The sequence below is a fragment of the Moschus berezovskii genome, chromosome 18 (genome assembly GCF_049115385.1).
Source record: "Moschus berezovskii isolate FMDL1 chromosome 18, NW_MosBer_1.0, whole genome shotgun sequence".
NCBI lineage: Eukaryota > Metazoa > Chordata > Mammalia > Artiodactyla > Moschidae > Moschus > Moschus berezovskii.
In genome coordinates, this window is record NC_142477.1 from 64,569,227 (window position 1) to 64,582,200 (window position 12,974).

Sequence of the window (12,974 nt, forward strand, 5' to 3'; positions counted from 1 at the left end):
AGGAAGGAAAGAGGGAAGGGAAGGGTAAAAAATTTAGGTATTATGATCAGAAATTCTGATCATTAGGTCCTGAAGACGTCCTCATTGGAAAATTAACTTTAAAAATGTGAGACGTGGTTCCCTCTGGCTGGCAAGCGGTCAGGGAGGCTCCCTTGTAAGCCCCCACTGTATTTTCCTGGTTGTGGGTGCTGGGGGCCGAATAAAGAACTGGCCCTGGTTCCACTGCTTCATTAAGGCCTGTGTAAAGTTATTCTGGGTTCATGGATAGAAGTGGGCCTCTCCTTTATAAGGAGAGGTTTATAACCTCTCTCTAGTAGTTAAAAGAAATGGTGATCTTTTGTGAATAGACCAGCCTTGGTTAGCTTTTACTTGGTTGGCAGAATTCATTCTGAAAGCTTGTGTGTCTTTATACAAAGCTCTGTGTGCTAAATAAAGGTCAAGGGAAGAGTAGGCAGCCAGTTTCATCCCATTATTTCCTTCCCATGTCACAAGCCAGTTTAGCCTCCAAACCTTCCTGACAATGCAAGGCTTTGCAGGGAGCTGTGGGTGAGAGGACTGTCCCACTGTTCTGTTTACACTCATTGTTCCGAATAGCATTCAGTATCCTTGTGGGATCTGGTATGGATGAGATTGTAGCTCAATCGTGGGGCAGGGACCAACTCAAGCTCTTGGGGGGTCTTGTGCCCCCACAGGCATCCTTGACATGGAAACAAAAATTTGAGAGAAGGGGGAATTGACAGGCAATTGGTTGGAGGAAAGATCCAGCAGGATATATGGGTTATAAAACAGAGCTGTTCTAAAAATGGGGGCCCCAGAACAAATTGATGTGTTCCCCTCCAAATATTTTACCATGTGCAGTCACACTGAAAGGGATTAGAAGAGACAGACTGAAGGTAACATGTATTGGGCGTCCTTGCTATGTGGTGGGCATTGTTCATAATATATGGTGTGAATTGTCTCTCATTGGCCTTAATACAATGGATTCTTTCATTTAATCCTCATAATAACCTCTGATGTTGACAGTCTTATTGTCCCTAATTTCACAGATGAGTGAATGGGAGTTAAGGAACATGCCTGGGGTCACATGGATGGTTTGAGTGGAGAATCAGGGATGCTAATTCAGATGCTATAAATCCGGTGTCTACACTGAATCACTGGAAAAATGAGTCTCAAAGTTTAATGAACCTATGAATCATGGTAGATCTTGTGAGGAGCAGGAACTGATTTCATTGGTCTGAGGTGAGACCTGGAAGTCTGTATTTTTCATAGGCTCCCATTTGCTGCTGCCACTGGTGAGCTGTTCCGGGCTTACAGCCACCTCCAGGCAGGAGACAAATGATTTGACTAAGAGCCCAGGGCCTGGTCTCCCATCTCCAGACAACATGCTTCCCATGGTACACCTGCCCTGGCCACCATCCTCTCCTTGTTAATCCAGGAAGGAGATGGGGAAGGGATTTCTGGAGTTTCCATGGTTATGCTCATCCCTAGGCTGCTGGGAAGGCCTGTGAACCCCACCCATGCACCCTCCTCCCTCCTGTTTTCAGGGCTCCCAGGGGCAAGGGTGTGCAGCAGCAAGAACACAAGCTGTGCTATTCCGAGCTGTTGCTTCCCTTCTGTCACCCCTACCCTCGGCTCTGTTCTTGTATTCTGAACAAGAAAGCCTTGTGTGCATCTCTTGTGTATATCTAGTGGGATGGAAAACAGCCCTGGACTGGAAGGCAGGAACAGGAGTTCCATCCACGGCTTATGTCTTGATCTGCTCAGTGACCGGAAGCTAGAAACTTAACCTTTCTAAGCCTTCCTTTTCTCTATCTGTAAATGGAGCTAATAAAACTAATCCTCATTCTATAGTTGAGGAATACTCCAAAGATTAAGAAACGTGTGTGTGTAAAACTATTTGAGCTCCCTCGGAACTAAGTGCTTATTATGGAAAGGTATAAATAATAATATCATTATGGCCAAAGTCTGTGAATGCCTTCTCTGGCATTCAGCCACTTGTGAGGCTTAATGACCAGCTCTCCTCTTTGGTTTTAAAAAGCTCTCTTCATGACAACCTTTCCCTGAAGTAGTCAAAGGAAATGGCCTGCTTGAAATTCACATTCAATTTCACCATCAGTCAAACCCCATTGAAGTGCCAAGACACTGCATTTCTAGTGAGTGAATTCCTTATTTCTGACCCAGGCTGGAGCCATGCATGGCTGGGCTTCTGTACAGAAAGAGTAAAAAAATGAGGCAGCTCCATAGAACATAGTCGATACAGACATGCAGATGGGCTACAGTGCAATCCAAACTGTTGCTTTGCTTCCTTAAGAACAGTCAGTCCATTGATGAGTTCGACACATTCATATTCCCATCGCCAGTTTGGGGGGGTGCGCGCGGGGGCCTGGATTAATCAGAACAGCAAGAGAGAATTCTCTCGGTGGGTGTCCAGAGCTTGGGATGGATGGCAGGCTCTGAGAACACGTCTGACAAGCACTTTCAATCCCTTATCCAAAGTGCCACTTCGCACTTCCTCTGCAATATGCAGGGAAATTGTTCTTGTCTCAGGGCGAGATTGCTTTATTCGGAAAGGGGGAAGTTCACCTGGTGTATTGTCTGCCAGGGAATCAGGCAATCACGTCATTGAGATGATGATTTATCTTGTACCTGGGATGTCTTAACAATCTCTCAATCACTTCATTACAAGGTTATGTTTCTGCTTCCCCCGTCTCTTGGCAAGCAGCATGGAGTTCTCCTGCCTTTTCCCATTTGATTTTCATTTGTTCTTCCACTGCATGCATTAGGAGGCTAGGGGTTCTCATTGCTGGTGGCAAGACTGAGGACTCAGAAATTATTTCTAAGCAGCTGGAAATAAGGGCTGCACAAATCCAAGTGCACTCAGAGACCCAGAGGGTTTGTTTTTGTTTATTTCCTGCCAAATAAATTATCTTTCATTTTCATGTAAAGAGATGAAATGGCAAATGGAGTCCACAGTTCTCCAAGTGCCCCTCATTCTAACTCATCACCCCTCTCACAGACTGTCTCCCAAGGCTGGTCGCTCTGGTCCACCTCCCTCATTGGTAGTTTAAATTGTGCACCCTTCCTCTAGGTATGCTTGGCTTCCCTTCATCCCACTTTCCTCTTTTCTTCTTCTTCCAAGTCTTTACTCTGTCTCTGGAACCATTTCCTATTTTCCTTGCTGCCTTATGTGAGACTCTGGTTTCCAAATTGTTTTCCTCTAATAAATCTCACCAAGTAAACCTAGATGTAATCCATTCTATAATTGCAGCATGATCCCCTCAATTCCCCTCTCCTCTTTAGTTTTCAATTATATCTTTAAATGTCAGAATTGACTATCACCTTTCTGGGTAGGTTTGAATCCATCATAGTGGCAGAAGTATGAAAATCTCCCATAAAATAAAAAATAAAAAGAAAATCTCCCTCAGATGCTATGGGAACAAAACACCACCCCTCACCCGGTGCCCAAGTATCATCTGTACTCACGCTGTTTTCTGGTTCTGCCCGACTGACCGTGGCAATGGGAATGAAATAATTTAGGTTCTAGGGGGAGATGGCTTATCCCAAATTTCAGGATAGCCCATTTTCTTCTTTTAATAGAACACTGAGTGCTTTTTGTTTAGATCTATGATTTTCTATATTTTTATTTTAATTTAAAATTTTCATATTGAAATATAGTTGATTTACAATGTTGTGTTTCAGGTGTATAACAAAGTGATTCAGTCATACATATATGTGTGTGTGTGTGTGTGTGTGTGTGTGTGTGTGTGTGTGTGTGGGCTCACTCAGTCGTGTCCAACTCTCTGTGGCCCCATGGACTGTAGCCTGCCAGATTCCTCTGTCCATGGAATTTTCCAGGCAAGAATACTGGATTGGGTTGCCATTTCCTCCTCCAGGGGAATCTTTTCCACCCAGGGATCGAACCCGAGTCTCTCATATCTCCTGCATTGTCATGTGGATTCTTTACCACTAGCACCACCTGGAAAACCCACACATGTATATATGTATGTAAATATATATATGTTCTTTATACTCTCTATTAGAGGTCATTAAGTGTATTGAGCATAGCTCCCTGTGCTATGCAGCAGACTGTTGTTTATTTTATATAGTATTGTGTGTATATGTTAATCCCAAACTCCTGATTTATCTTTCCCTCCTTTCCCGTTTGGTAACTGTAAGTTTGTTTTCTATGTCTGTGGGTCTATTTCTGTCTTGTAAACAAGTTCATTTGTATTTTTTTTTTTTTTAGATTCCACGTATAAGTGATATGATGTTTGTCTTTCTCTGTCTGGCTTACTTCACTTAGTATAATAATCTCTACGTACATCCATGTTACAACAAATGCAAGATAGCCCAATATTTTTTTGTCTTTTTTTCTCCTTTGGCTCCACCTCATGGCCTGTGGAACTCCTCTGACCAGGGATTAAAGCCACACTCACGCAGTGGAAGCATAGAGTCTTAAACCAATGGACCACTAGAGAAGCCAGGATAGCCCAGTCCTGATGGTAGGCCAGAACTGAACTCTTGGTGAAGTATTCTCAGGCTGCTGGCTGCCCCGTGGGAGCATAGGTTTCACCACTAGCTGGCTCTACTTCCCAATAGCTGTTTGACCTCGAGCTTCATATCCCCACCTGTAAAGCAGGAGTGATTGTATGTACCACATGGGATGATTATGAGGCTAAAACAAACAAAAAACTTAAGTAAAACATTTAGTATGGAGCCTGACATATATTATGAAAATGATAGTTAATTCCTTCAGTCATCAAATACCTACAAAGCATGGAAAGGCGTTCCATTTATAATGCGAAAGTACTTCTGAAGAACTTTGTCTTCCCTGCACAGTTCTTCATCACTTTATAGTGAACTCTTTGAACCCCGTCAATTTACAAATCAGTTCTCCTTTTCTCAGCCTTTATTTTTGGCCCTGAATACTGACATGGACCAGCCTGGATAGAGGTGGAATCCATTCTATACAACTTAACCCCGAGAAGAAAATACCTTTTTCCTCCACAGAACTTTTTTCTCCCAGTGAAGAACCATAATAGTTATCATTGTTATATAAACAAAAGCTCCTTTATCGATTTTGGTGAGGGCTTTATCTATATGGTTTTAGAATGCTCTATTTTTACACTTATAATCACAAAGCGTTGATATCAAGCAAACAAAATAGTTTGCATTTCTTCATATAAAGTGAACTTCACTCACCTAATTCAGTGCATTTGATAAAATATATTTTTGAGACAACTTTTCCAGTAGTGGAGCCAGCTGCTAGATGGTTTGTATTTCTTACTAATAAAAACATCCAGGATACCATGCTGATCCCTCATTTACATGTTCCTTCTGGTAATATGCTTAAGGGGCACCATTTCACTTTCATTTAAGTGCTTTAGATTTTAAGGAATTGAGTTTTGTTTGAATTTATTTTAGAGGTGTGTGTGTGTATTTCTGCCTGCCAGTATCCCTCCCTTCTTTCCTCCTTTTTATCTGTCTTTTCCTAAGACTTCTTTTCCCAAACAAATGAATGACACCAATATGCTTTTCAAGTGTAATAGATTCAGCACCTATTAAGCACTAGAAAGTTCTCTTTAGTTATTTAAAGTAAGGATGCAGTGAGTGTGGTCTATGCTGTGTGCTTAGTTCCTCAGTTGTGTCCGACTCTTTGCCACCCCATGGACTGTAGCCCACCAGGCTCCTCTGTCCATGGGGATTCTCCAGGCAAGAATACTGGAGTGGGTTGCCCTGCCCTCCTCCAGGGGATCTTCCCAACCCAGGGATCGAATCCAGGTCTCCTGCATTGTGGGCAGATTCTTTACGGTCTGAGCCACCAGACTCTAAATCAGGTGATTCTATTGTCAATATACTGACTACATGCAGGTCAATTGCCCTTAATCTTTAAGCCCCTGGTTTGATTTGACTTACCTCGATCGACCATTTTGCCTCAACAGCCTAATTTTTCTGTAATATACTATATTATTTGTTTTCTATTATTCGTTATTATTACGACTGTGAAACAACCAAGTAGAAAGGAAAATTATGAAAGAGGTGTACCAGGAGGACAATTTTCAACCTCTGTCTAAATTAGAGTGACAGAACGGGTCTAGACTAAGGTTCTGAATGAAATTCCGGGGCTAATCATTTCTTTAAATTGGTTTAACTGTTTAATTTAGTAAAAATCCCTACCAAATTGATCAGGCGTCAAATTGACTGGTAACATGTCTGGCACAGAGTTTATACAGCAGCTTATCCAAAATGGTCACTACAGCAACCGCATCCACTCGCTCACTGACTCTCATTCAGCACACGTGCTGAGCATCCTTCTGTGTTCTCAGAGTTCTGGCAACTGGAAATTCAATGAGGGACAGAACAGTCTAGAAGTGAAATAGACAATAAGCAAGAAAGCATGCGGTCTACTTAAGCAAGTGACTTAACAGAAGTGCTCTCAAGGAAATGAAAGCAAGAGACTGGAGAACAGCAAAGGGGATCATGTGACTGAATGATTTGGGTGAGCCAGCCTGCAGGTGACACCTGAGTCACCTCCTTTACCTGTGGTGAACCCACTATGTTCTTCTTTCTCTCAGGCTGTCCCCGTTGTTCTGGGAAGAAGCCTGAAATTTTTCATTTTTAATCAGTTTCCCAACAGTTCACAAGAAACTACTCCTAAACTGGCCCACCACTGTGGTTTCTCAGAGCTTTTGATAATGCAGGTTTTTACAAATTGTAGGAGATGGTACCGATGAGCAGATTTTTCCAAAAGCCACAAACATGTCTTTTTAGATCTTTTTCTTTGATTTGTGATTTAAGAGCTCTTTTTATTTTCCCACAAAGTAATGGCCACTGTAAACAGAACTTAAGCAAGAACTCTGGCAAAAGTCCATTTCAGGATATAGACATGAAACAGTTGTACCACAGAGTGTCTCTTCCTTCCAAATTCCACTTCTTAAATAGCATTTTAGTCAAAAGTCCCAAACCTTGCTCCAAGAAAGCAAATGCCTTTGAAATTCTTGTAGTTCCAACCATGAAATGTCTGTAGTGAGTTTTTGGTTTCATTTCAAAAATTTTTTTCTCCCTTACTGATTTCATCTAACTGAAGTATCCGAAGCATTTGGGATTTTTTCCTGCATTTTGTTTAGTTGAACTGAAGATGCTAATTGAATTTAGGAGTTTGTCCAAGAGGAGATCATGGCTGTATGAATGCATCATTGCCCGTATGGATTCAACACGTCTGAAAGGGCAAGGCTCAGCTCTGTGGGTTTAGGAAGGCAGATTTCCCCCAAGGCTGAGGTTATTCTTCAGAAATCATACTAACAACTAACATTTTCTAATGCTTTCTACACGCCAGGTGGCCAAACCAGAAATAAAAGCCAGGCAGTCTGGATCTGGAGCCCACTCTCTTAACTTCCACCTTACACTGTGCGTCAGTCGTAATCAGTGAGGGTCTTGGGAGGTGCACACTCAGCCACGGACATAGGTGAGACCTATGTGGTTTATGTGCCAGCATCCCTCCTGATCGGTTGAAGGTTCATTCTGATTGGTGGGTGCCCATACCATATTGATTGTTAAAAATTTTGGCTCTATGATGGTTTTAATACATTTCCTTCATTCTCTATATAAGGAGGAGAGAAATTTTTCACTATATGGTATGCAAAGCAACTTCCATCAAAGCATCTGCCAAAGCAATAATGCCAAAACAGTTGATTTCCCTGAAACTGTTCTACCTGGCCCTACTGATCTCCCCTCTCTGGTCTTCTGTGTGGCCTCATTTCCTCTCTCTTTCTTGATCTAGATACACACATATACACACATACACACACATGTAATATATATGACTGTATCTCTATCTACCTATCAATCTGAGAGAGAGAACGTATAATATATTGGTGCTCTCTAGGGGTCCAAGCTCAATCTGCTTCCCAAAGAATACATTCAAATACATTCTCCTGGTTAACTTTCAACCGACAGGCACTTCATTTACCACTGACACATCAATGATCTACATCTATTTCTGGGCTCTTCTTCTCTCCCAAGATACTGACCTTTATTTCAAAGCCTCAGTGGCTCAAGCTCAACATATCCAAAAATAAAACTTGTTATCTTCCCCCCAAACCTATTCTTCTCCTATATTCTTCATCCATCAACCCCATCTTTGTTAATGCCAATTGTCACCCTGGCATCCCAAACACTATGACTCCGGTTCCCTTGCTCACATTCTATTAATTGTCAAGCCCTATTGATTTTACCATTGAAGTATCTCAATTGTGACTACTTCTCTCCACTCTGATTTTAATTCAGGCTTCCTTATCTCTCTCCTGGATATTTTAAAATTCTGAATTGAAGTATAATATGCATACAGAAGAGTACACGCATCCTCATGAAAACTGACCACACCCATGTGACCCACACTCAGGTCAAGAAGTACAGTGTCACTTGGAGTTTTATCTCCTCCATGATGGGGTCTGAAATTCCCCTGTTGATATTTAATGACTTTAAAGCTCTAATATGTCTAAAAACTCAAATATCCACGGTGGTGCAGCATTTTGGGTTACTGTCAGGTATCGCTAAGTGTGTGTGAATGATTTAAGAACACAGTTTGGCAAATGTGGGGAGGAAAGACAGGGCCACTGGGGAATTAAGAGAGAAAAACTGTCTCCACCAAGGGGTGGAGAGTTCTGAGAGACATGGCCTGGGGATGCCAACCTTAACTACCAAAGACAAACTGTCTGCTTGATAGCTTCTCGAAGGACAGCCTCCTATGTAACTAAATAGGGTAATAAGACTCTCTTGCCCCCAATGTTCTATTCCTTTTATTCAATTATTCGTTGAAAATACAAAAGTTGGGATGAAACTCACGAGGGCTTCAAAGTTAGAGTAGGTGAGCCCAAAGGATTAAAAATCCACTTATGTGAATTACCCTAGTTTGTTATATCACATTCATTCTCAACCTCATAATAAATCAAAGTAAAATTCTCTGCATTAAACTGTATTTGAGGAGAGGTCTTGAACATCACATTCCTTATTCCTAATTAAATCCATGGGAAAAAGCCTCTTGGAGCAAGCCGTCTGTAAGGTCCTCATTTCTCTTCTAGAAGGCATCTTTCTCTAACTTTAGAATTGAAATTTGTACCTTCTACTAGATTTATGTTTTTGGCCACTACTACCACTTATTTCGGAGAAGGCAATGGCAAGCCACTCCAGTACTCTTGCCTGGAAAATCCCATGGACAGAGGAGCCTGGTGGGCTACAGTCCATGGGGTCGCTACTAGTCGGACAAGACTGAGCGACTTCACTTTCACTTTTCACTGTCACACATTGGAGAAGGAAATGGCAACCCACTCCAGTGTTCTTGCCTGGAGAATCCCAGGGATGGCAGAGCCTGGTGGGCTGCCATCTATGGGGTCACACAGAGTCGGACACGACTGAAGTGACTTAGCAGCAGCAGCAGCAGCAGCCACTTATTTAAATAGCTATTTGTTTAGAAAAGCTCTCTCTAGCTTTCTTTATAACCATTAGAAGAACATTCAGATTTATTTTTTGATGACTAAAAATAGATTAATATTATGGGTCAAAAATTGTTTAAAAGGTTTACTCCTAGGGTGGCTTTCATGCAGAGAACAATTGTTACATGTCATGGAACAACTGTTACATGTTACATGTCATAGACGTATGTCAAAATAATTTTTAAACCCAATTGAATAGTGAGAAATTTTCAGATGCAATTGAATTGCTCCCAACTCTATCAGACACTGTTCAGTTGCCCCTGAAGATGTATCAACAAGCAACTCAATTGCATCCGATTTCTTCAGAAACAATTGAATTGCTCCAGAGTAATTCAAATGATTCTCACCTTCTTGGGCAGAGCTCAGCTGTGTAAAAAAGGAAAGACATGCAGTTAAAGGAACTCTTAGTGAATGTCAGCTAAGAATTCACCAGATGCTCTTCTGATCCAGAAAAGTTGTTAGACTGGAGCAAGGGAAAAAAACATGGAGAGGACAGTAACATACATGTCCTAGACATGTACTCTTTCAGTGAGCAGTCTGCACTGTGCCAGGCACTGTGCTAGGTGCTCAGGCTATAGAGACTAGGTAGAAAGACTGTACTACTCATTTCCCTCCCCAGCTCAATTCTTTTTCTGGTTATGGTCTCTGACTTTGGGAATGAGGAATCAACCCTCCATGCTGGATCGATGTAGTTAGGGGGAATTTACCTCCAAAATTCAAAGGCAACATATCATCGTGGTTTAAGCCAACTACTGGATCGTATTTCTATGACGATGATAATTGATTCAAGAGATGCATGTGACTTAACCTACTCCAGTCAGAGTGAGCCTCAGACCTATAAGAGAACTTTACGAAAACATTTGCTATTTTGCCCACTTGAGAGGTTTAGCCACTATGTGGCTGGTTTTCAGTTCAGTTCAGTCGCTCAGTTGTGTCCGACTCTTTGCGACCCCATGAATCACAGCACACCAGGCCTCCCTGTCCATCACCAACTCCCGGAGTTCACTCAAACTCATGTCTATCGAGTCGGTGATGCCATCCAGCCATCTCATTCTCTGTCGTCCCCTTCTCCTTCTGCCCCCAATCCTTCCCAGCATCAGACTCTTTTCCAGTGAGTCAGCTCGTTGCATGAGGTGGCCAAAGTATTGAAGTTTCAGCTTTAGCATCAGTCCTTCCAATGAACCCCCAGGATTGATCTCCTTTAGAATGGACTGGTGGATCTCCTTGCAGTCCAAGGGACTCTCAAGAGTCTTCTCCAGCACCACAGTTCAAAAGCATCAATTCTTCGGTGCTCAGCTTTCTTCACAGTCCAACTCTCACATCCATACATGACCACGGGAAAAACCATAGCCTTGACTAGATGGACCTTTGTTGGCAAAGTAATGTCTCTGCTTTTTAATATACTATCTAGGTTGGTCATAACTTTCCTTCCAAGGAGTAAGCATCTTTTAATTTCATGGCTGCAATCAGCATCCACAGTGATTTTGGAGCCCCCAAAAATAAAGTCTGACACTGTTTCCACTATTACCCCATCAATTTCCCATGAAGTGATGGGACCAGATGCCATGATCTTTGTTTTCTGAATGTTGAGCTTCAAGCCAACCTTTTCACTCTCCTCTTTCACTTTCATCAAGAGGCTTTTGAGTTCCTCTTCACTTTCTGCCATAAGGGTGGTGTCATCTGCATATCTGAGGTTATTGATATTTCTCCCGGCAATCTTGATTCCAGCTTGTACTTCTTCCAGCCCAGCGTTCCTCATGATGTACTCTGCATATAAGTTAAATAAGCAGGGTGACAATATACAACCTTGACGTACTCCTTTTCCTATTTGGAACCAGTCTGTTGTTCCATGTCCAGTTCTGACTGTTGCTTCCTGACCTGCATACAGGTTTCTCAAGAGGCAGGTCAGGTGGTCTGGTATTCCCATCTCTTTCAGAATGTTCCGCAGTTTATTGTGATCCACACAGTCAAAGGCTTTGGCATAGTCTTAACTACCACAAATAGAGAGCTCAAGCTATCAGGAGTTCATCATGGAGTCTAAACATTAAACCAGTATAGCAGGAGGCTCTGCCATAGGATGGTGAAAAATAGTCACAATGAGTTATTTGATCTCTGAATCTAATTGTACCTGAATCCAGCCCTGTATCCCCATCTCTTGTAGCCCCATATCCATTTTTTAGTAACAGATGAGAATGAAATGAATAGAGCATCTATAGGGAAAAAAACCTGAGCTGAGTGGGTCTTCAGTCTGAATTAGCACAGCATCAAGAAAATTGATACAGGTTTTCATTAGGAAATAGTGAAAGAGGTAGGTACTGGGATATTGTGTGGAGAAAGGAAGAACTAAGAAACAGAAAACAAAATAATAGGAAAATTGTTCTTGGGTGGCTTGTGGGATTGGTGTCAATATTTGAGAGTCACTTCATTTAAAAGTCAACTTTCTCTAAACTTTGAAAAGAGCTATATAAGTATATAATTCAATTAGTACTTAAAACTAAGTAAAACATTGGCACAATGTTGATGATATATGTTGCACTCAAGGCAGAATTTCATGGATCCCATGTGTCTATATTTAAATTTCAGGCTTAATTCCATAGCAGGAGATTTAAAAATCCATTTTACAATGTAAAGTAATAATATCATTTGAAAACTGCCATGGAGCAGTTGAGTTAATTGTAATGGTTCATCATGTATTTTTATCTTTCTAATTCTCTGTGACATCATGGTGAAAATTTGGTTCAATTATGGTGGATAATCTGTTGGGAAGAAGGGCCAATGATGTTTTTAAAAGGAGCTGTGGATGCTTTGATTTCAAAGTAATTAATTCCAAGGGGACCCTTTCTGAGATGAAATAGTGAGGTTATTTGGTCATGAGGGCATTCATAGTCATGAAGGAAAAAGGAAGCACCATTCTTTTATTAAATTGACATTGCATCAAGAAAATGAGCTAAAAATGATTGATTGCAAATATAATGTACGGGAGAGAAGCATCTGGCTCAGGCATAAATAACAAAGGCTCTTCAACATATGGCACTAATTTGTGATTATGCTTGTGTAATCTCACCTTTTCAAATGGATGTGACTGTCTCGAGATGGGCTGTTCTGGGTACCGGCGGAGAACAGGATAGCACAAGTGAGAATCATTTTCTTCCTCACCTTTTCTTTGAGAAAGGGTGTTCAGTATTAATACAGGGGCTTGAGGCAAGTGAATGTTTCTGGCTCTAATTCATCCGTAGTCATAGCTGCAAACCCCAAAATGGAATGGCGTTGAGTCTAAGGGCCTTGGTTAGAAATCCCACTCAAGATGTTGAAGGCAGAGCACTTCAAAGGTTTAACTGAGGCTTAAATTCTCCTCATTTCTAATGCAAAACCAAAAACCTAACTTTGGCAAAGCACAAGCAGATAGGATTTTTTAGGCCTGCATCTCCATACCCAAAGGAAGTTTGCTCTGTTTGGCTTTAAGGAAGCCAGAGAGTATTAATC